This window comes from Xiphias gladius, chromosome 16 (genome assembly GCF_016859285.1).
Source record: "Xiphias gladius isolate SHS-SW01 ecotype Sanya breed wild chromosome 16, ASM1685928v1, whole genome shotgun sequence".
NCBI classification, from domain to species: domain Eukaryota; kingdom Metazoa; phylum Chordata; class Actinopteri; order Istiophoriformes; family Xiphiidae; genus Xiphias; species Xiphias gladius.
Window position 1 is genome coordinate 5,591,867 of NC_053415.1, and position 24,576 is coordinate 5,616,442.

At 39.9% G+C, this 24,576-nt stretch overlaps 1 protein-coding gene and 1 long non-coding RNA gene across 2 annotated transcripts in view; one reads left to right on the plus strand and one right to left on the minus strand.

The window, feature by feature from the left end:
- pcbp3 (poly(rC) binding protein 3) overlaps positions 1-19,627 on the minus strand; it is a 44,101-nt gene extending 24,474 nt beyond the window's left edge. The window contains exons 1-5 of the mRNA XM_040148557.1: positions 19,573-19,627; positions 17,258-17,317; positions 17,038-17,104; positions 15,420-15,510; positions 14,896-15,017 (exon numbers count right to left, since the gene is read on the minus strand). The gene's annotated coding sequence lies outside the window, so the exon portion shown is untranslated. The remainder of the gene's footprint in view (positions 1-14,895; positions 15,018-15,419; positions 15,511-17,037; positions 17,105-17,257; positions 17,318-19,572) is intronic.
- A 2,978-nt stretch (positions 19,628-22,605) lies between these two features.
- On the plus strand, positions 22,606-24,355 carry LOC120801917. The gene is made up of 3 exons (XR_005709154.1): positions 22,606-22,956; positions 23,621-23,779; positions 24,255-24,355. It is a non-coding gene; the product is annotated as an uncharacterized LOC120801917 (long non-coding RNA).
- The last annotated feature ends 221 nt before the right edge of the window (positions 24,356-24,576 follow it).

Sequence of the window (24,576 nt, forward strand, 5' to 3'; positions counted from 1 at the left end):
TTTTTGTATGCCTCTCTGTTGTTTTTGTTGTTGTTAATGGGTGTGTATGTGCTTGTTAAAACTTAAAAATCAATTAAAAAAAAGAAAAAAAAAAGGTGTCACAACCTTTGCCTTCAGAAAAGCACCAATTCTACTAGGTTCATCTGCAGATTTAGGCTGTCTCAGTGTCTTCTGTCTCTTCATGTAATCCCAGACTGACTCTGTCATGTTAAGATCAGGGCTCTGTCGGGATCAGACCATCTGTTGCAGGACTCCTTGTTCTTCTTGTTTCTGAAGACAGTTCTTTATGCCTCTGGCTGTATGTTTGGGCTTGTTGTCAAACTGCAGAGTGAATTTGGGACTGATCAGATGCATCCCTGATGGTAGAGCAAAATTGATAAGAATCTAAACTGCCTAAAACTAAATGCCTACAACTTTTGCAAAGTACTATAGTTCAGCATTTTGGGAGAGCAGTATGCAGTAACTTCCTTGAGTCTCCACTGTTTACTTGGCAGCCTCACGATGACAACATGAAAGAATTTCCTGCACCCAGCCAAGAAATCGTCTGGCACATAATCCCCTGTTAAGCTTCAACTAGGCATTTTTACACTTTGTTTTTTGTAAGACTCAAAAAAACACAGTATAACATGTTGATTAGTTAGCTTTAGAAGTACTGATAGATGCCTCTTGTTATAGAATAAGCCTTTTAAATGTAACACTTGCTTACTGTGTTCAGAACAAAGTGCCTCTTCATTAGATGATGTATCACATTACATATTATGTACCAGTACAGATGAAGCCTATACAGATGAGCGGGTATAATGTTTACAAATCTTAAAAACTACTAGAGGTTCTTTTTTCATTTTAGCACACACTCAGCTTCTGTGCCTCCTGATCACAGAGCATTCTGTGTTTCTAAATGCAGCAGAGGAACAATACAGTGCCTTTGCTTGCCACGAACATCTTTGAGATGATAACCTTGAACAAGAAGAGTCATCCTTTTCTTTAAACATCACCTGCTAACTACTGTGGCCTATTAGCACTTTCCCTTTGTAGGAGAGCACTTTCTAAGATTTCAACATGGTCTCCGAGCCACTAATGGCCTGATGCATTTGGGGAAACGAGTTGTTGGGGAGCAGAAAGGGAAGGTTGAATATATCTGCAGATACATGCCGAGGGGCCTTTTGTTATAGCAGTTCTGTGCGCAAGCAGCCACTGCTATCCTGCCAGACTCTACCATTTGCCCCAAAAGCGGGCTGTAAACCTGTCATCTCCAATCAGTCGGCCTGGATGAGATCTCAGCCTAAATTACAATCACAAGCTGACGGCCCCTTACATTGTTCCTCTGCCACCTAGCATCAGCTTGGACGGCTGACATTGTTTTTTGGTGTGTGTGTGTGTGCTAATAAGTCATGCTAGCTGACAGTTTCCCCTTTTCTTCAGCCTGACCAGAAAATACAATAAAAAGACGATGCTCGTTTTGTCCACATTGTCGGTAATCGTTAACGGCAAACTAACGTTTATTCCTACCAACTCGTTAGATCACGATATACAGTAGGCAAAGCTAATAGCAAACTGTCTTCTCTGTTTCCATATGAACAGAAATACTTCAGTTTTGCAGTTGCATCACAAAGTCAAATCCACAATATAAAAATATCATTCTAAGTAAATCTGCTACTCTGCAGCACACACCCACACTTGAAAACTCAACACACATATCTGCATGTATAATACAATTTAAACAAGTAATTAATATTTTTAGGTAAAACTGAAAGGATTTAATGCTAGCAAAACAGCAAAAAAGGAAAGGAATAATCAATAAGATTCAATCAAGATATAGACAGACAATAAACAACAGGTCAACCCCAAAGCCTGTGATTTATGTTAATCATTAACCCATCGTTCTATAAGAACTATGTCAGAAATGAACATGATAAGACATAACAACTCATCCAACCATTGCGATTCACTGGAAAACTTTAGATTTGTTGTCTGCTCTGATTATTTTTTTTCCCTACAGATGTCACACTGCATGTACATACAAATAATCGGCAAGCAGAAGGACACTGAAAAATCTGATAATCATAACCCTTGACCAAAGAATTTATAACTCATTTTTGACATCATCTATAATTATTTTTAAAGTATTTACCTTTCACAGGTCCAGACAGTTGACCACCACTTCAGCTGTTAACAAAAGATTAGCAAAATGGAATTGAAATAGTATATCCCCCTATCTCTAAGACAAGATGCAAAGCTGGCAAGCCATTGGCCAAGCCATGGAGTCATGTGGGTCATGCATCACAACTTATGACGTCGCATTTGGCATGTAACCGGAAAATACTCCCCAGTTTGGACAAATGCTGGAGCCAGTCTAGACGTATCATCATGCGTTGACCATCACATGGGAAAGTGTTCTCCTCTACATGGGCAGAAGACATGATGGGTGCCCCAGATTAGGATGCCCCTCGGGGTCCTGGAGGAGGGGGGTTGGAGATGGCCAACAACTGAGATGCGTGCCTTGATATTCTGAGTGACACGTCAGCAAAGCCATCGAACATAACTAGTTCAACGCTACTGTCTGCTTACTGCTAGAATCAGTTGCTGTACTACCCTGCTGATTTTGTGTATTGTATCTTGCAATGTTGATATGATGTATAAACATCCCCACTGACCTTAAGGTTGCCCTTAATTCACACTTTCCTTGCTTTGGGCTTCATTTACACACGACAAACCCAGCATCATTCTACAGTGCTTTGGTTCACTGGTTCAAGACAGTAACAAAGAGACTGGAATATGTTATTGGGAAAACCTATCAAAACAATATTCATGATGCCTCAATCTGGTCTTTTTTTTTTTTTTTGCTACATACAAATGACCATGCAGGTGTGATTTCATGCCACTATGTTGCTACGAGGATATCATATGAGTACTAATCAACTCTGAAATTGAATTATTCCATTTCTTGGCCTTAGGACTCTGTCCCAGACATTCTCCAGTGTATTTTTTGATTGACCGATAACACATTTGCAATTACTTTCCAGGCCAAGGATGACACTTTCAAACCTTAGTCTTATCTTATTGTGCTGCTCTTACGTTTCTTTAATTAATTTCTCCCCATTCTGATAGCGCTGGTTCCTGTCAATGTCTATCTGTATAGATATGTGTTCTCCTTTAACCATCGTGATGGAGACCCTGCATGCAAGATAAATAGTGTTTTGTTTGTTGTGTGTGTGTGTGTGTGTGTGTGTGTGTGTGTGTGTGTGTGTGTGTGTGTGTGTGTGTGTGTGTGTGTGTGTGTGTGTGTGTGTGTGCGTGCATGTGTGTGTGTGTGTGTGTCGGTGTGGTTTATAAGTGATTCTATCCACTGATGTATCTCCAAAGTAGAACCATGAAGTAACAGTGTTTTATCAAAAGCTAATCAATTATCTCAATACAGTAAGCTTTTAGATTTCAGGCACAACAAAAAATCAGTGTTGTAACCCACTATTAACCCACTTTTGATCTTGCACTTTTGTTATAATATGTCCAAATTTGTAACTGCATTCCCCTTTATCCACGATTTGCCCTTTTTGAAATTAAGGCTATTAGGCAGATGGGCTACAACAGCAGAAGAAAGTTCGACTGTAGTGAGCCTACAACAGAAATCTAAGGCTTCACTGGGCCCAGGCTCAAAACTGGACAGCTGAAGACTGGATACATAGCCCAGTTTGATGAATCTGGATTTCTGCAGATGGTAGGGTCAAGTAGGGCCTGCCTTGTGTCAACAGGCCAGGCTGTTGGTTGTGTAATGGTGTGGTGAATGTTTTCTTAGCACACTCTGAGGCCCCTTAATACCAATCAGTTGTGGTTTGAATACTAAAGCCTATTGAGTATTGTTGCTGACCATGTGCATTCCTGGTTCATGAACATGACATGGACATGAGTTCAGTCGACTTCAGTGGCCTCCCCAGTCACCAGATCTGAATCCTGTAAAACACCTTTGGGATGTGGTTGAACAGGAGACTGGCATCCTGATTGTGCAGCTGACAAATCTGCAGTAGTGATGTGATGCAGTCATGTCAACATGGACCAGAATCTCAAAGGAATGTTTCTAGCATCTTGTAGAATCCAGGCCACGAAGAACTGAGGCTGTTTTGAGAACTGTATTACTGTGGTTCCTAATAAAGTGCTTGGTGAGTGTATAAATTTTAGAGATTATATTTTTTGTAAAATGTAAAACTTGTTTATAAAACCTATTTAGCTCAGGGCTTATCCACATACTAGTTGTATTATGAGATCAATTTATAGCTAATTTTGCAGAATTTGCAAGTGCAATACTTAAGTTTAAATGGATAAACAGTCAAGTTTGGGCTGTATTTAATGCATTGTTGTAATGAGGACAACATACTGTAGGGAGGACCAGTAAGATTTATTCACATTTATTCATGTTCAAGACAAACAAAGCTAGCTCCTAAACAAATAGGTCTAAAGACGACAAGACCTCAACACAGCTTAGAAATCTTAGGAAAAAGTAAAGAATAGATATACTAAAGCATTACCAATATACTGTATCTACAGTAGCTTTCACCATTATTACATTATTCCTTATAGTTTTGGAATATTGATAAGATTATTAATATCCCAAAGTAATGTTGCCTAAGGGTTCCAAGTTGAAAAATTGTAATCCCTTGGACTGAAAGGTACTAAGCAAAGAAGGTCACTTTGTGTTTGAAGTGTTGTTCCCTGAAAACTTGTGCAGCCAGCACACCACACACAACTCTATCAGGACACAGTGATGAAAAATGTTGCCTGGTCCAAATGTGGTCACAGTCACTGCTTTAACTAATGATATTGCTCAAGGCAAAAAATATGATTAACTGGAAAACTGTCTAATGTTATCAGCTTGAAATGATGCTTCAGACTAACTCACCTAGTAACAGGAATCATTTTTGTTGATGATGTACCCTATGTCATGACATGCTATATAGATCCAGCCAAATGGACTTTACAGCAAGTGAAGTACAATAGGAAAGTGTACATATTGCATAATCAGGGCTTAACTGCGTCCTTGTGTTATGGTTTATCAGTGTGATATTGATGTCACATTCACCAGTAACCCGTCCATAAGTGAACCTCACCCTATATACGCATATGTTTTGGATTTGACTCCATCATACACCTGAAAATCCACCAACATTCATTCAGCTGAGATCTGTTATCGTCTTTTGGACGACGTGTTTCATCTCTAAGATGAAACCATTGCTGGTTGAGCCTCAGTACTACACACTGGCTTGGAGAGAGTGCATTAACCAAACACCAGTCATCAGTTTAATTATGTCCTTCGACCAATTGAGGGATTAACATTTGGTAAAAGAGCTAACCAAATTTGCCCACAACCATTTTAGACACATTAGACATAAACATTATTTAGTAATATTCTTTTTCTTATCTTTGACTTTTTTAATTTGTCTATTATTTTTTAACTTTATTCATTTTGTCAGGAAATAGTACTAAAAATTATCAAATAAAAAAACAAACCTATAACCACCTACAAAAGCACAGGGTGACATTTTCAAATTGCTTGTTTGCTTGGTCAACACCCCAAAACCAGAAGATATTTCTTTTACAATGATATAAAACTGAGAAATGCAGAAAATTCTCACTGTCTTTTGGTGGGAACCAGCGTGTGTTTGGCCTTTTTTCTTGATAAATGGCTTGAACGAGTACGGATTAGACAAATTGTTTAATTTTTTTCTCTTTTTTCTGTATAGTCTGTTTAATTGACTATTCGTTTTAGCATGTATACAATAGTGTTTTCATGTTACGATTAAATCTGCAGGGTCAAATATGTTGTATAAATGATATTCTACATTACATTACATTCTGCTGAAGGGCTAAGGAGGCACAGTTCAATCATAAACAATAAACATCATTAGTCCGCACATGGATACACCACTATATCCGTATCCAGACAAAACAAACATTAAAGTCTAAAAACTGAACAGGAATTCAGGAATTTTCATAGATTCAATATGGCTTTTTTACTCAACAGGCAATGCATTGCTCAATGATCTTCAGGCAATGGATTTTATTCACAATGAAACATTTCTTCATGCGTGTATTTTCAAAGATGAATCATAGAAAATAGTTTACTTATAATTGATAATATCAGCAGGAAGAACAAAGACAATCACATTGCACATGTTAAGCACAAAACAAAATGTCTTCCCCAACAGCGCCATCCATCTTTTGCCTAAGGGCCCACAGCACTGACTGAACTCTCTAATCGCATCCCATCCTGTATCATAACATATTACCAGTCGTGAGTATCCTTACATAGCAGGCTGTCACACAGCTCCGTAGCACATTTTCTGTGATCATACGAATTTTGCTCAGAATGTGAACATAAAACATACTGACATCTTACAGTAGGAAAAGCACAATTAGTAAAATGAAGTTCCCCTCAAGTTTCGGGGTCCTGGTATTGCTCACGCTGAGTAATTGAATAGAACGCAGCCATTGTGGATGTTATAAGTAACACCTGTGCTTTTTCTACTATGACAAGTCCAAGTGTCTGCTGTGAAAATGGTCCATTTCATTAGCTTTACACCATCAGACAATATCTAGAGTGACTTTCGGGAAATTAAAGTCAACATCTGATGGCATTTCTAATTAAAATACAGTATATCACAGGGCAGTGGGGGACTGAATGGAGGGTTGAGATGAGACCATCTCCCTTCCTCCTCCTTCCTAAATCTCTCTCTCTCTTTCTCTGTCTCTCTCTAATTACAAAAATATCCTGTTTTGCTGTATATGAGTTAAGGCAAAGTCAGTAACAAATGAAATGCATAATTCAGGGAAAAAATCAGGGGTCACATGTGGCTGACTGACCCAGTGGACATACGCAACAGCTAGAATGGCAGTGGATCACGTATGGCAGCAGCGTTGGAGGATCATGCGATGCAGCTGGATGCTATGGACACTGGTGCCCACAGCAAAGCTTTGGTGAGCAGGCACTTGGAGAATGGTGATATGGGATTTTGTCACATTGCACAAGGAACGTGTCAGGATTGGCAGATGGAAAGGGAATCACGAAAGAGTTGCTTTAAACTAAGGGGCACGGTCACTTTTGCTGATTACCAGTGATCATGATCACTGCTCCTTAATATTAGCAGGGAAAAAAACAACGGCGAACGTGTCTTCAACCATCAATAGTCAATGTGATCGCCAGTTGGCAGAAGCCTACACTGTTTTGACATCCCATCTGGGAGGGCTGCAGCCAGCTCTTGACTTGAGTGTCATTTAGTGTGTGAACTGTACATAGGGTTACAACTAACAGATGTTTTCATAATTGACTATTCTGCTGATTATGTTCTTGATCAATCAAGAAATTGTTTGGTCTTAAAGTGTCAGAAAATAGTGACAAATGCCCTTCACAATTCCCAAGGTTACATCTTCAAATGTCTTGTTTTGTCTGGCCAACTGTCCAAACCCCAAAAGTCTTCAGTTTAGAATGTTTTAAAACAGGGAACAGCAACCAAAAGAGGCTGGAACCAGAGAATTTGGGGAATTTTTGCTTTCAAAAACTAACATGATTAATGGTTTATCAAAAGATAAGATTAAGAGATTAATTATCTGTCAATTGACTAACTGTTTAATCAACTAATCGTTTCAGCTCTAACTTTACAGCAGTTTTATCTGTAAGCAATAAGTCTGTAAAAATGTCATTTTAAAAGCCCTGAACACCCACTCAGGTGTTTTCAATTGCTCTGGCCGATGAGACCCCTAGTCGGGTTGAGGTTTGGGTGGAGCCATTCAGGGAGTTACGTGACAAGACACTGTGTAACAAACAAACTGGAGACCGAGGGACATGTCAGCTAAGCCTTGTCTGTACACGCCCACACAGTCTTGAGAAGAGGTCTAATCAGTCGACTCAGTGCAGATACCTATGTGAGTGGACTACTGGTGTTTAGTTGCTTTAAGCTGATTATTTGTATGTTTCTTTAAAAAATGTTCACACGCACTGGTCCTGTTCACACAAATACAATATACACATCACCATGATTATCTCTAAATGCATATATTAAATGGCACGCTGAAGTGGCCCTAATGAGAGTAAATCTGCCATCTCCGGTATAACACCAGGAAAAATGTATTAATGGTTTCTTGCATTTGGTAGAAGCAGCTTTGTATTTTTCCTTTCTAATTATACGTTGAAAAAAAATGCAGGTTTTGGTGATAGAGTACTCAAATAATCCAGTAAATGTCAGCCTCTGCCCTTATCAAAATCCATTTTAAAGTTATGTTGGCAGCTCCAAGCAATAGTAAAATGTTTGAACATTTTTGACTTCAAAATCCATCCTACTGGTCTGTGATGCTGTTTAGGAAAGGAATATGAAAGAAAGAAGCAAAAAAGTGGAGCTTTCTCTGGATGCTGTATTTCCTGGAAGCTCATAAGAGGACTGTTTGAATTTAAATTTTCAATTCAGTTCATCACTTTGGGCAAGTGAGGGTACCTGGTGCGAGAATGTAATTTAGGTGATTCTGTGGTTATGGTGGTCTAAGTTGCCACTGTGTTAACAGATGGTATCCTTTCATTGAAGAATAGCAGGTATCAAACGATCCACTGAAGTCATTTCATGCAGCTGCATAACTGTAAACAGCTTTTCATCTAATGAAAGCAGGCAATAGTGTAGAGTCTACAGCTGTTTTATCTGACTGAAGCCAACCTGTCAGCAGCAGCCTGTAGTCGAGCTGTAGTCAGTCTTTTGCTGTGCCCAGTTAAAGACATGATGTGAAGCAACACATCCAGTCATTGTCTCTCTCTGTGATAGCTGAGCGGGCAGTCACAGTTTAAGAGAGAAAGGGAAAAAAACAGCAGGTGACGATAAAGAAACATCAGTCAAGACTAAAAATATAATTTGTCAGGACATAAGACTTCAGTTCTTGAGGCCCTGAGCTTCAGCACATTCAATTTGAAATAAAACAATGACTAATACATTAAAGTGCTAAGTCTCAGCTTTGATATGAGTAGGTTTACATCAATATTGAAAGAACTGTGTTTGTGAGATATAGCCTTTATAACACATAGTGACCAAATTGCAATTGGCACTTTAATGTAGAATCCATTATTTTATTTCTACTTGAATGTGCTGAAGCTCAGAACCTCAAGAAAAAAAAAGTGTAAATACTTAGAGTCTGCACTGAATACGGTAAAGTAAGGGGAGGATGAAAGAAATGTCAGAAGGAGGCAGTCATAAAGCTCCAGTACATTTTTAGTGTGATGCTGTAATAGAATGAACTAGTTTGGTTCTTGTTGAAACAAAGTCCAATTCAGAGGTTGCTGCATGGTTAGATCTCCATCTAATCATGAGGTGGTGATAAAAAAAAAAAAGTTTTGCAGCTAAGATGCAACAATACTGAATAAAAATCTACAATGTGTGGACTGATTATTTGTGTCTTCACATGGCCAAGGCACACTATCCTAACATCTCCACTTGTTAGAATTTTGGCAAAGAATTAAGGCAACACACACCTGCGTATGCCATCAGTCATACACATCCATTGTTATCCATGGAAGCTCACACCGGCAGCGTCTTGATGCGTGTCAACCCGACATGACATCTGTCAACTCTCTAGAAAAGCAGCTTTTATCCATTCGCTCTGAAACTGTCCCATCCAAGCTTCTGGACCTTGAATAATTCCTCTGTCTTTATGACACATCCAGTCTGGGCTATGGGCGTCATTTGATGTGTGTCAATTGATGCAAGCTGCTGACGTGGGTTGCATTTCAGTCTGATCAGGGACAAAAGTAGCCGTTAATGATGTAAGCGACTCAAATATTCATGAGATTTTAAAATGAACAGAAATAATCAGTTTAAAATATCAAGTGAATGAAGTTTTGTCCAGTCTGTATAATTAATAGTTTAGTGTTAGTTCAAGGACACTGTTCATCTTTCCGAAGCAGAAACAAAGCTGTCTGGGCTATGGGCGTCATTTGATGTGTGTCCATTGATGCAGGCTGCCTATGATGCAACCTACCTCATGGTGCATGGAACAATGTCTATAACAGCAACATTACTGACTGAAGAGCCTGGGTGAACCCAGTGGCTACATCGCTGTTAACAACAGACTAAACGCCTCTGCACCTAAAACTTGAGTCACTCTCTGCATGTAGTACCTGGCCTGTGCCGCTCTCTCAGAGCTAATGACTGACCTTTGTGTTGACATTTTTATGATATTCAAAGTTAATGGACAAGTTAAGGAAACTGAAAGTATGACAAACGCCCAAGTTTTAAAGACATCTAGTTGTAGAAGTGGCCAGTGAGACAGATGTAAGTAGGCAGCTGTTTAGCCACCATTTGGCAACATTTGAGCGTTAAATAATGAGTCCCCAGGACCGGGTTACAGAATCTGATTTAAACCAGTTCATTCATATTTCACTTCGGTACAAAGCTTTAGTGCTCCTTTTCGGGTAGTTAAGGGATATTGCTAGAGAGGACTGAACGTAATAGCAAAAGGATGAGGGCAGAGCTGCTGCATGATATTTTAGTCCTTAAAAACTTGTGTAAGAACTTTACCTGCTATCGTAGAGTGTGGATTCATCAGGTATCAATGAGCCGTGTGTGTGTGTGTGTGTGTGTGTGTGTGTGTGTGTGTGTGTGTGTGTGTGTGTGTGTGTGTGTGTGTGTGTGTATGTGTGTCTATGAGTATGGGATTGAAGCTTGGATTATCCTGTGCAGATCAGGTGGCAGGAGTCTTGGAAAGACAGTGAATGCATAAACCTCCCCTCCATCTACAAGATCCATTAAAACTTCCTCTGTGCCCCCTGTCTATGCCATTTATTCCCCAGTGGTTCCTGTTTGGTGACCACAGCTGTTGTACTGAGCAGTTAAGTTTTAGTGTCAGCAACTATATCAAAGTGAAGTGTAAAGTTGCTGAGGACACACATATATACCCAATGGAACCACCTTAGAAAAAATGTGAATGAGTGCTTTAGTTTTTATGTACAACTCAGGACATGCCATGTTTTAGTTTGATGTACTGTACTGTGCTTTGCACACTTACGTGCTGCATTCATTCTAATCTTACTATGATTCAGATCTAATCTTGCTCATAATTAGTCAACATTAGTCACAGCCCCGGCAGAGGTCCTTCTGTGCTCAATATATTAATGCTGTCTGAGACAGTCCTCTTACTATTATTCTGATTTGTCCAGTTATTGAAAAAACAAAAAGCAACATGCACATAAAACCAGCGCTTATTAAAATCTTTGGTTGTCCCTGAACATTTAGACTAGAAACAATATTTTATTTAGAACTATAAAAAGAAGATGCTCTCTGTATCAGCTGATGTAACTGAATCCACATTGGCTTTAGAACTTCTTACAATCAATATGACAAAAAAAGATTTAATACAGTATGAAGAGTCTGAAATTAATGGTGGGGTGTGATGTATTTTAAACTGAATGAATAATGTATCAAGTTATATTTGGGCATTCAAACACTTGGTGTGTTGTTATGATGTTAGGTTATTAATAAGGCTAGAAGAATTTACATGGTGCTTTTCAAAGAAAGTTGTCTGAACCGCATGTGCATGTGTGTATTTAAATATTGAATGTGTTTGTGTCTAGTTAATCTGCCCGTATGCTGTACACTACAGATTCCATATTATGGCCAGAGGTAGCGGATGCACAGCGTTTCTTGCCTATAGGGATATGAAATTAAGCCACACTCTGCTGATTTAGTCGTATCAGCCCAAAGCAGTGCTCTGTAGAGAGAGCCAGCTTAGATTTTTTTTATTATTATTTATTTTATTTTTTTACTCAGGATCAATCTATAAAGCTTTGCTGCAAGTATTAATAGTCAAAACACACATACATGAATGCGCAGGCATGTACAAACATGCTCAAAGGATCTGGTTCAAAGATTTGAATACAAACAGGCAGATAGAAAGACTTGAAAGTAAACTTACGACTTTTATTTCCTTTCTTCCCACTCTGTGTCTTGATGTTTTCTTTTCTCTGAACTGAAGCAGTGATGGTGGACTGAACGCCTACATGAACCTTCAAAAGAGAGTCTAGCTTGGGTAATATCAGTCAACACATATGGGCTGCCCTGTAATCTAACTTGGACATTATATAGTATAGTATATATTCAGAGAGCATCTGCTAGGCAATTCCACATTTCATTTGTCACATTGCAAATCAACTGTATATTAGGAACTCAGCACAGAAGAACACCAAATTGCTCTGCACTAAGACAATGATTCTCAGATGGGAGAAATAGTTGGTGACCAACACTGCAAGACTGGCTGTATTGGGAACTCTTTTGCCCGGTTATTTGTTATATTGTAAATCCTCCTCACAGTATAGTCCTTCCCTCCCTGGCAAGTAGTATTCCAAGTATTTTCCCTTTGGCTTTCCTTATTAAACAACAATGTTAACAATGTAGAATGGTGACTGGAACGAAGCAAAGTGCAGTTGCTAAAAGTAGGAACTGCAGCAGAGTAGTTTGCGAGTGAAAGTTTGGTGATAATAGGAAATACGAGTCAGATACAGGGAGTGCAGTAAGGGCTGTTTAATAAAAAGAAATGTTCTGCTCGGTACACTGCTGTGCACTCTTGGATCTGCTATAACTGTGACTAAACAGGTCTCTCTAGATATTGCTGATGAGTTTTTGATCCCTGCAGAGTTAATCAACTTAACATTTGAGTCACATGGATAAGTTGGTCAGAGACGATAAAAACAAATTGTGTTCCACTTCAGGGGCTGACTTTTTCAAAGTCCACATTTCAAGGCTGAATATGTCATTACAGCCGACAGTTTTTCACTAAAAAAAATGTCTTCTTGTGCCCACATATGGCAGACACGACTGGTGTGTCCTTGAGAGCCCATGGAATCCCTCTATCCACCGTGAACTGGTTGTTTGTTCAATGGTGCAGTCAGGCATTCTCATCAGCTTCGGAAGTCTATGGCAATGACGTGAACATGCCATATCAGCCAGGTCTTTGTCATCCGTCACTGGACAGTACATAACATAAACTGGACCAACAGAAAGCCTCTTTCAGTGGTCAAGGAATGGACCATAAGCATATTTATTTCACTGTACCATTGGTACAGTATTTAGCGATCATATGTTGAAATGAAACATCACAATTCATATTGAAAACTCATCACCACTGAACTTCCTGGAGTTAACCACTGGGTTTTAACATTTTGTTGGACATTTGAGTGAAAGTAAACTGCAGTAAAATTTTTGACTTCACAAGTTGACAAGAGCAACAAAAGTGCAATTTTAGTTTTGATCTCTGTGAGGCTAGACTGTCTCATTTTGGAGGAGGTGCATGCTGAGCCAATTTGCCTTTGGTCCAATAATCTGTGTGTGTGCCTGACAGCACTAGCTGATGGGTAAATACATTCATCCCTACACATTAACAGTCTTAACAGTAACAGTCTTACAGAATGGTGTTCAAATTTGTTTATCTAAGAACTTAAAGTACATGTGTTACTTTTTTTTCCCTCGGGGCTTTTTGTATTTTTAGTAAGTCTTGACATTGACATGGTATTTTCACATGTCTGTGTGGTCTTTTCTGACCCTTGGAAAGATCACGGAAGCTGTTACACTGACAAAGGGTAAAATCTGCCTGAAGGAATCCTCTCACTCTACAGTTTAGAGTGGTAAAGTGGACTTGTACTCAGCAGTTATGAATCCGAAGGCCCATGTGTGTAATTAATGTGTGTGACTAGGGCTGTCCCCTAAATGTCGATGACTCGGGGCATCAGTCGAGAAGAACCCAAGTCGACTCGCTTTCTTTTCCTGCCTCATAGTACACAGAGCAACAGTGTCTGGCTGTAAACTTTATGAATTGAATCTTGTCTTAAAGTGACTGTACCACAAAACTAACTGTGACGGAAGTAGAGACAGGTGATGCAAACGGAGGACAGCGTGACACCAGACAGTACGAGGCAGGGCAGCGTTTCTCTTGACTGCTCCTACTCTCAGATGTGGCGTTCGGCAGCCAGCGCCGTCAGACAACTTTTACTTTGTCTCTGTGTGGACATCTGATGTTTCCAGATCCCACATGAGGAACAAAGACATTAACACGTGAGTTTTTGGCAAAGCATGAGAGTCATTTACAGGAGTTTGGTGTGGGTCGGCTGCTCTGCAGCAGAGCTGAACTGACACTACCTGTGCAGGGGAGAGTGATATATTTCTTGTGTTTTTAAAAAAAGAAAAAAAAAACAAGAATAAGCAAGAACCAACGAACCACAACCACCAAACAAATGAATATACCGAGGGTGATGAATTTTTAACTCTGCTTTGCTACATGACAGACTGCTGAAGCAGAAAGATGTTTCGGGGGTTGTGCACCAGGTTCAGCAACAGGGTCTCCTGCTTGTGGCTCTTACTGAAGTGGTTCAGCCTGAAGCTGCTTTTCAGTGTGCTATCTGCAGTGACAGGAAGGTAAACATCCTAGAACCCTGTTAGAGTGCTTCATTGTCTGTTTATACACCTACAGTTATAATAATCCTTGTTTGTGAGAGTAGCTCCAAAGCTTAATAACAGAAGAGAAGGCGTTTTGAATTCTGATTAAAAATTTGGACTTAAAGTGGGGCAAAGAGTACAGTATGATACTTTATCAAAAGGTAAAACCATGACACAGACTGAGGCAGACAGAAAGGAGGCAGATACGGGCAGGAGGTTATGGAATAAACGGTGAGCAATCGTTTGATGTCCTGCCTTGCAACCACACAAAATCGTATGTTTAGGAAGTAAGGTTCATTCAAAATCAGCTGACGCATGTCATTGCAGTGGCACATCCTTCATCAACCACTGTCCATTCTGAACCTTCAAAGCATAAACCTCTCTGTGATGGAAAGTAGTGGATCCCATCAGTTTGTCACTGACAGAACAAATGAGTCTTGGTACTCACCAGATTTTTGCTGGGTGTTGTGTTCCCAGGGCATAAAGGATACCAGAGCAGTGTGGTCTCACACAGACACAGATCAGTTCATCAGCCTTTGGCCTGCCCTTCACGTTGATAGCCAGCCCATGCTAAAGGCAAAATAATAGACACAAAAAGAGAGGTTGCAACAGAGAATAAGACATTTCTTTATCAGAATTGTGTGTATGTGTGTTTAAATAAACGTTTACATGGATTTACATGGATTTTTGTGTACAGGACAGCAAACCATGAGTCTTTTGTGTTTTCAGTTAATTTTTTATCTGATTTGTATGTTCTTGACAATTATGTAAAACTGCAAAATCAATTTAAAGCTGTATGGAGTCAAACATTATTAATACGTGGGTTGTTTTTCTTGGTAAAGCCTTTGTTTCTGCACAAGATCAGTACATTTTGAAGCAAATCGTCACCAGCTTTCAATCAGAATAGAGCAACTGATCATTCATGTCGCTCACAGTGTATACAGGTAATAACAATAGGAAAGTGTGTCTGACCGAAGAGGGATCCCAAAAGTCTCCTAGGTTTTTTCTTCCAGGTCATGTGACCTGTGGCTGGCAGCCGTCCAGCAGAGTGGGGATCAGATGTCTGTCCACAGGGTCAAGACATGAAAACATGGTAAATTGTGGTGTTAGTGAGACAAGGTCATTTCAAAGTGAGGTACTGGCTGAGGCATGGGGATCTAACTGATAAAATGGCGCTGTAAGAGGTGTTCTGATCGTCCATTTCTTGATTCATAGCCGCCACGTATCTCTGGCTTACAAAGGTGATTTGGCTAATCTGTCACCAAAGAATTACCTACTTACACAGCGCTACATTAGCATTCATTTAGCGCTGCATTTCTGGCCATCTGACAAATCTATTGAAAAAAGGGAAATATCAGGGTGTTTATCTTGGAAGGGGGCCCCATTTCGCCTCCTAGTCTCTAATTTTCTTTGTCAGCTGTGCGGTGCTGGACAGACAGTGGGTTAATCAGAGCTTTTTTGCCAGAAACAGCTGCCTACAGCAGACTGAAAGGAATTGAGCAGACTCAACGTTAACTGAATATGCAGACTATAAAGCCAAAACAATTAATTCAAAAGGGGGTTGGTTGTTAGTTGTCAGTAATTTCAGCGAACTGAGTGACCCCTTTACATTGCACTTGATTCCGTTATTAATAATATCAAAAACACATATTAAAACAGGTAGATCATAAGTTGAAGTAAATAAATGCAGAGATGAATGTAAAAATACTATATTAAAAATTAATCTTTTAAGTAAAAGTGCAAAAGCAATGTACCTTTTACATTGTGTTAAATTGTTCATATGTCAATGTCAATGGTCCAGTGGGTGCTAAATCTAACTATTTATATACTTGTGGGAACCACAGATATAAGAGGTGTAACGATACAATTATTAACAATGCTGATTCAATGCATTAATAAACAAAATAAATAGTAATAATAAAATAAATACTAAAATCAAACCACCCTGGAAGAATGTGCATTAAATCAAAATTAATCAAAACTACTCCCACTGCCTGAACTGGTGTTCCTTTACTGCTGCAGTCCTACTACTGCTACCACTCATTAACAACGAGGTCACGGCTTCTACAGCACTGGTTTCATGGCTACTGTTGTCACCGTCACAAACACAACTGCCATTGCTGCCAAGGGTAACACGTGCTCAACACTATTCAGGCTAACGTCATTGAGCAAATTTTAGAGAATGTGGGTAGGAATTTTCCCAACTGGTAACATGAGTTGTCACCCTGCTTCCACTGCAAAAATAGATATTTTCAACAAAAGCTTTTTAGTCTTAATATTAAGCAAAAGACACAAGATATTTGTACTGCAATGTGTTTGTAATGGCCATACGATTCATAATGATTCATACACCAATCTGAACAATTCCTTCTAATTAGCCTAACATAGATACTATATATATATATATGTGTGTGTGTTTATAAATATAAATATATATGTACAATAGATAAATATGCTTGATAATGCCGAGGGCCTGCAAGGGTTTAAAACTGAAACTTATAACTGGTTATGATGTGCAGTGTGGAGAGGACAAGAACTGAACCATTTACTGTAGGTGTTTGGATAAATGAAATTCAATATGACCACTTACTTTGCTGTGCCTCGATAGCAGAAGCGTATTTAGATCAACTCAACTGTGGAACTTTAACTCAGTGGATCTGTTTGCGAGAGGAAAATACTACTTAGTAAAGGCAATACTGAATATCTAAAAGAACTCTGCTGTTGAAATGAAATATTACATTTCAGTTTTGAATCAAGCCAAAACCACTAAAATGACTCATCAGCTGAAATGTTGTGCTAATGTTTCTTACATTGTGCAGATGCGATCACAGACAGCACTCCAAAGTGGGGAGAGGGCAGGAGAGGAATTCCTGTGAATGAGATGAACTTATTAACTTTGGTTCCATTGTAACTTAAGCTTTGTACAGTAACAGTTCATTCTAACGCCATCTGCTCATACCCCTCTGAGTAGTGTGAGCACATGGGCTCATTCATTACCAGCAACGTCCTGCCTTACAATAACTACAGGCGCACACACACACATACGCACACACACATACACAGCGTTTGAGTTCCTGTGTGTGCAGCCAAGCCTCTTTTCTTTAGAAGGGGATCACTGCCCTCTGTTGGTGCTTCTTATGACAAACACCATTTAGTTAGAGGCAAGTTTCATTGAATGACTCGCTGCCTGTGTGTTGTTTTGGAACACAAGTTAATGTAGGAACAAACACCCTTTAGAATAGTACATATAAGTATAGTGACAGAATAAATGCTTGTACTACTGATATAATTTGCATGAATGATAGCAGAAGTGTAACTGCACATTATCAGCCTTTGAGGAGTAAACTGATTAGTTGATTGACAGAAATATATGGCAACTATTTTATTAATCAATTAATCACAGTCAATTATTCAAGCATAAATGCCAACAGTTACATTGTTCCGGCTTCTCAACTGTAAGGATTTGCTACTTTTGTATATCTTATTAAACAGGAAACTGAATGTTCGTAAGTTTCGGAAAACAAGCAATTCCATGACATAACCTTGGCATAATGACGACTGAACAATGAAACGAGAAAATAATCAGTAGTTTAATTGATCATAAAAAAAAAAACGTTAGTTGCAGCCCTGCTGAAGTGCATTATTCAATCAACATGAGCGGTTTATTCATCCACATACACAAATCACAGACAAATTGGCAAATGATGTACTGATACAGAACAGAAGGAGTTTGAGAAAGACTCTGCGTACATGTCTGAAGCGTGCGTCATTTTTAGCTTATAATTGCAAAAGTAATTTGCTGGAGACTCAAAGCATTACAATGGAAAACCCAGAAAAATAAAGTTCTGTAGAAAGATATTTGAAATGCTTCTAAGGATTAAGTGCAGAGGATTAAGTATATGCAAGCCCCCACAGGGATTTTAATAGTTTTAGAATAGTCATATTTTGCATATATCATACACCATGGGCAAAAGACAGAGAGCGAGCAAGAGAGAGTGCATGACCTCACATAATCTACAATTAACACACACACAGACACACGTACACACACACACACACACACACAGACTAATCTTATCCTCAGAAGCGGGGTGGCAATCTGATTTTGCCTTAGCTTTAGCGCTGCACCAAGGGGTGGGTGGGGGTGAGGGGGTTCCCAGAGGTGAAACTCTATTAGCAAGCAGCATGAAAGTCAATGGAAAGGACCCCAGTGTGCTCCAGTCCCCTGACATTATTAATGTTTAATGATATCTAAAAAGGCTAATCCCCCCCCCCGCACCCCACCCCACCCCTCCACCACCACACACACACACACACACACACAGCCCCCACTCCCTCGCTTCTGCTCTTATCCTAAATATCCTCACAATATCATCATCTCCTCAGATTAGCGCACTGACCCTGTCTGCTGAAGGACCCGCCCTCCACTGGTGGTAAATGCACCTCTCTCTCTCTCCTCGCTCTCGCTCTCTTGCACAAAACAGACACACAGACACACACAAAAGATTAATGCTGTATTTAAGAAATATTAAGAAGGGAGGCAGCAGAGGACCATATATTGGAAGATGGATGTGTGAAATAATATCCTGTGTGCACAAAGAAAATTATTTTCTATAGTTTATACCAAGTGTATACAAATACAGACTCGTTTCTCAGACGTAGCTAGCAAAAGTGCATTTGTTTAGATTAAAACCAGGGAGTTGAGAATGAATTATGTTGAAACTGCGTCTCGTCTCTGCTACGGGCCACCAGTGGAAGTTCACTCCCAGGCACAGAGGCAGCACTGAGCACTCAAATATATGAGTAAGGAGGAAATTATCTTGGATCTCCAAGAGGCCTGCTCAGTTGGCCTGCTACAGGTCGGGTAATGCAGTCCAAACCTGACAGACTTTTTACCCTATACATTAATTACAAAAACAGCAGGACGAAGTCAAGCTAGGGAGACTGGATATCACTAACATTCAGAAAGGACTGTGATTTATCCCAAGCCCGATAAGTAGTTGAAAGCAACCAAGATCAGCAGCAAATATATATATGTTGTCATCCATGCGTGCAGGCAGTACACTCACGCCAGACACAGACACTAATTTGGATAACTTCTGGGAAGGAAGCTGGCAAAACTTACTGGGCATAGGTTCCGGGTGAGCAGCTTTCACTGGAAGCCATCCCAGCAGTCCCCTGTGCATAACATCGTATTTATCCCTGTGTGCCAGCGGACATTCTGTCAGTCAAAGGATATTCTTAAAGCCCACAGTTTGCTAATGTTGGCACATTTTACAATACATACCTGTAAATGTGAACATAGAGGTGAGCCTTTATTACACACATATTGTATATCGCTTCAGTAACTGTTTACGATGCTAGTAGGGTTAGATAACATGGCCAAAAACTGACTTTATGAGGTTTATCCAAAAAAAGATTTATACTTTACTGAAAATATTTTGTTGGAAAGTCAGTTTGACAAGGACAAGGATTTCTACATCTGACAAAAGACAGTAAAGGAGATTGGATCAGAAAAAAATAAGGACTCATGATCAACACAGAGCAGTGTTGGTAAAACATTTAGCAGTATTCTGCCAGTTTGACATCTTTGCAGAAATTACTGTGAGCAATGAACAAAATTTTAATCTAATGGAATAGATTAATGTTCACGTTCTGATTTCTACGATTCTACACCGATTCATTTTAAAAATCAATTCTTGTACAAATCGGCGTGTGTCAGTATTGTCACGCAAAACATTAAAGATATACACCATATATCATGTGAGTGCCCTCTAATGTGTGCGTGACTTCATGCAGAGTACCACTCCAAAGAGAGGGGTTAGATTCATTTTGATCCCAACACAGACACAGGGATGAATTGTGTCGAAACGAACCCCTTATTTTATATGTCAATGGCCCATTCCCTTTGTTTTGTCATTACACAGTACATCAAATGCAGGCTTAAATTCTCCTCCTTGATGTTAATTTTTGTCGATCACTGTAAATTTTGCTGTCTTGGAAACAGTTCAAAGGTTCAGATATGATTGCAGACACAAACTTTGTCATACACAACAAAAAACTGTTACAGGGTTATAGAAAGTCCCCTCTCCTGTCCAAGCTTACGACCAGCGTTTTTAGACCGAATGTTGTAGGTAATGTATTGCCATCCCCTTAATATGATTCTCAATTCTCAATCTGTTCAGAGTAGAAAAAGGGTCAAATTAATACCCACATTGTCTTTTGTAAATTACAGTTAATAGATCAATATCATGGTTTACCTTTGACTTGTTATCATAGTTATGTGGGCACACAGTTTTCCTGTCCAATGAGCGATTATTACCAACCTTTAAAATGGTTTAGATTAGGGATACACCCATCCAGCTTTTCCTCTTCCAAAACCATTTCCGATATTTAGCACCAATCCCATACCAGTGCTCTCCCTCCAAATTTAAAATCTGTATCTTGGCTGTCCTGATAACCTAATGTCTAAGGCACATACCACATAACCGCAACGTCCACGGATCATTTCCAGCCAAGGATCGGTGTTGCATGTCATACCCCTCTGTCCCTTCAAAGCTGACTTGGCTGCTGTCAGTGAGTGAATGTAACAGGTAGCGGACACGTGACGTGGATGAGTGTATTTAATGTGGACTTGTTACATCATTGCCAGTTCCACATCCTCTTAATAAGTTCAGCATTGGTGCAGATACTGATCCAGTGTCAATATTTGCATTTAGATAATCTGGCTAAACTGTTGGCTGTCCCATTGTCTGACCGCTCATGTTTCTCGCTCTGTTGGACCCTGTTGTATGTTCCTATATTTCAGCAATTACTTTGTTATCATAACTGATAGGAAATAATGGCCGGAACTACAAATATAAGACCCAAGTTGTAAATCACCAGAATGATCCTTCAAGAGCTCATCACATGTTGACTGGTAATGGCCAATCCTCTGTGTAACAACAAGAATCCTGGTGAAGAGATTCATTCTTCTGTTGCCAAACTGTAATAATGTAGTAATCCCTGCTATTTCTCCTCCAGCCTGTGAATTGGACAAATTCAAGCTTTGACCTGATGATGGTGCTAGAAGCGTCAAACAAAGTGGTAGCAGCTGACGTGAGGCAAAAATGCTGACTTTCATCTTTAGTCCAGGGTGTTTACATCAGTAGTGGATGACCAGTGCAGGAACTGTAACCCTTTCTATACCAAGTGCAATCACGTCATTGGGTTTAATTTTTGGCGGTGTAATGCTTTACAGTCGACGACTGGCTGACGTGTCAGACGCAAAGACCTCAGCAAAGACTTGGTATCGTCTCTGTTAATGCTCTGCCAGGCCTGTCCTACAGCCATTGTCACCTCTGCTTGTGAAACTGTATCAGGGGCTTTTGGCCTTCAGGTCAGTCATCAATTTGACTGAGATCATCTGAGTGCATGGCAAGTGAAAACCTTCCCCCTGTTTGGCCATCAACGACTCCTTGTTTACCTTGTTTGTACATTTAGACTGTACTGCTGCATTTCATACAAAACATATAAAAAGGCAGAAAAAGGGCTACCAGTTCTACACTGTTCCCCCAGTAAGCTGAAAGTCAGCACTTCAAACTCAAAATCAATGTGTCATATCAGGTTAAATATGCTGGAGTGGAACCAAAACATTGGAGAGTAGATCAGAGTCAAATTTTTTTTTTTTTTTTTGACTGCATCACATATAAGTGATGTCATTACCTTACCTTAAAATAAAACAAGATAATAACATGTCACATTAAACTGAGAGAACTAATATTTTGTCTGTGGACAGTACGTGGGTCAGGGAATTTTCTTTGGGAATCTGTGGATTTTCTCCCTTCAAAGGCTGTTTTACAGCAGTAATTCAGTTTTTCTTTTTTCTGTTTTTATGGGCCATTAAGATCTTGTTTAAAACGATGCAATATACAGCACCACCCCGAAGCAGGACATTTAAAAACACAAATGTACTCTCGCACACACATGCACACACAGCAAAACAACAACAAATGCACCAGTGAGCATATCCACACACGCCAGTGCATTCTCAGGGACACCCACACACAAACACACTGTGCGAGCAGGCAAAAAAGTCAGAGGAAATGCTTATGCCTACAAACACAGTCACGAGGGGCTGCACAGCTCTTAAGTGGTCACTTTCGCACACAACGGCCAATCGCAGGAGCTTAGCTGGCCCCATCAAGCTTTTTAGCAAATGCAGCTGTGCTTAAATTGCTTGTTTAGTTAACCCTACATGTGCTGCTCAGAGAAATATAGTCCTATCAGTCAAGTCTGAGTTGTGGCAAATGGTTTGCTTTGAAGTCATTGTGTGTAAGATGACTAGGCCTTGTCATTTGTGAGGAGGGATTAGTCATGCCATGTTTATTGGAGAGTGTGCATCAGCCTTCTCGACTGCTGCGTTTTAGGGATTTTTGCTTCAGAGGTGTTTTTGCCAAACACTGATGCTGTAAGAGAACAACATGAGAGAACTTCTGCATCGAGCCAGCTCTACAACTATTACACGATGGTAAATGCCTTCACATGGAATTAAAGTTTCTCGAACTGTGATGTGCACAAGCTGTGTCACATTCTCAAGTTTATGGAGTTTATAGAGAAATTATAAGTCAATAAATATCCTCAGGGTCTAGTCAGTTGTGGGCCAGGAGTAAATATCCTAACTTTGGGTTAAGGAGCTGGATATGTGGCCCTCTTAATACATCCATCCATTATCGAAGACCACTTATCCTTTGCAGGGTCATGGTGGGCTGGCGCATATCCCAGCTGACATTAGGCAAGAGACAGGGTACACCAGCCTTTTTAAACTGAACATTTACTTTCTGTCTCCTGCTAATTGTGGATGTGATTTTGTGATTTAATCCTAACACTTTAAATTGTAATTGAATCAAATGCAAAGGTACCCAGATACCTTTTTATTTTAATCAAACATTACATGATTCATACAGCCACCTTACTATCCATTACTCTCACATCTGTTTAGGACTAGTCTATCTTGAAAGATGATTTAGACTCTCAATGGGTCTACTTAGTTACAGAAAGGTTAAATGAGGGAGAGGGTGTTCTATTGGTAGTAGAAGCAGTTTTAATATCTTCTGTAGTGTAAAAATATTACATGCAATTAAAATGTATCAGATTTGATTTATGACATATTTGTAATCTACATCTGTTCACAGTGACCACAGGGTGCTTCAGTTCGGGAGTGCCCATCCAGAAACACTGCTAGTTACGAAGAGTAGCACTGCATCCAGGGTTGTAGGTTGCTGCTCCTCTGCACAGAGCGTCCATGTGCGATTGATGGATGGTGTTTGCTTAATCCTCATTTAAACTGAGAGGTAATTTCCATTTTGTTAGATATCCTTCCTCCGACCCCTCCGCCGTGTGTGTATCATGTGCCCGTGCCCTGCATGCATGTGTGCGAGGCCATGTTTTTGTCTGTGTGTATCGCATGCCTGCACGAGTTGCAGGGAAGGGGCAAAAAGCAGTGGTTGAGGCTTCAACTGGAAATGGAACTGCCTGCTGTATATCTTGAGGCTGGACATATTTATGCCCAGGGAGGCCTGTCTTTCCTGCCTGCTCATCACAGCCACTGTCAGGTAGTGAACTCTGCGTGTAGGGTCTGCTGGTGCTATGTGCATGTGTTGATAAGACAAACCCCACTGCATGAGCCTATTGTATACTGTATGCCTTTTTCCATGTGCATGTTGTGTGAATATGTCTGTATGCTTCTGACCAGTCTGTCAGACCTGTTAAGTTTTTTGAATGTACTCACATGCTGAAGTGTATGTTTGTTATCCTCTGTATTTAAAGGGGAAACTTCGAGAGATTTCAGTCCTGGCTGATTTGGCGACACCTGTATTTGCTGGCGGTGAATGCAGTTTAATACTACAGGTCACATAATTCTGGGGACAGCAAAACAAACTACTTTGGTTTTAATAAAAAAGTCAAGCAATAGTTGGCCTTTTCCCATCATTCATTCTCTATCAACTGTGATCTGATTTTATGCTTCACACGGCATGAGTCTGCAAACCTCAGGGCAGAGGGAAAGGATTTAGTCACCTGGCCGACGCCTGCAGCTCGTCTTTTAACAGCTCACTGTGGCCGCTCCCTCTTGTTCCATTACTCTCTGCAG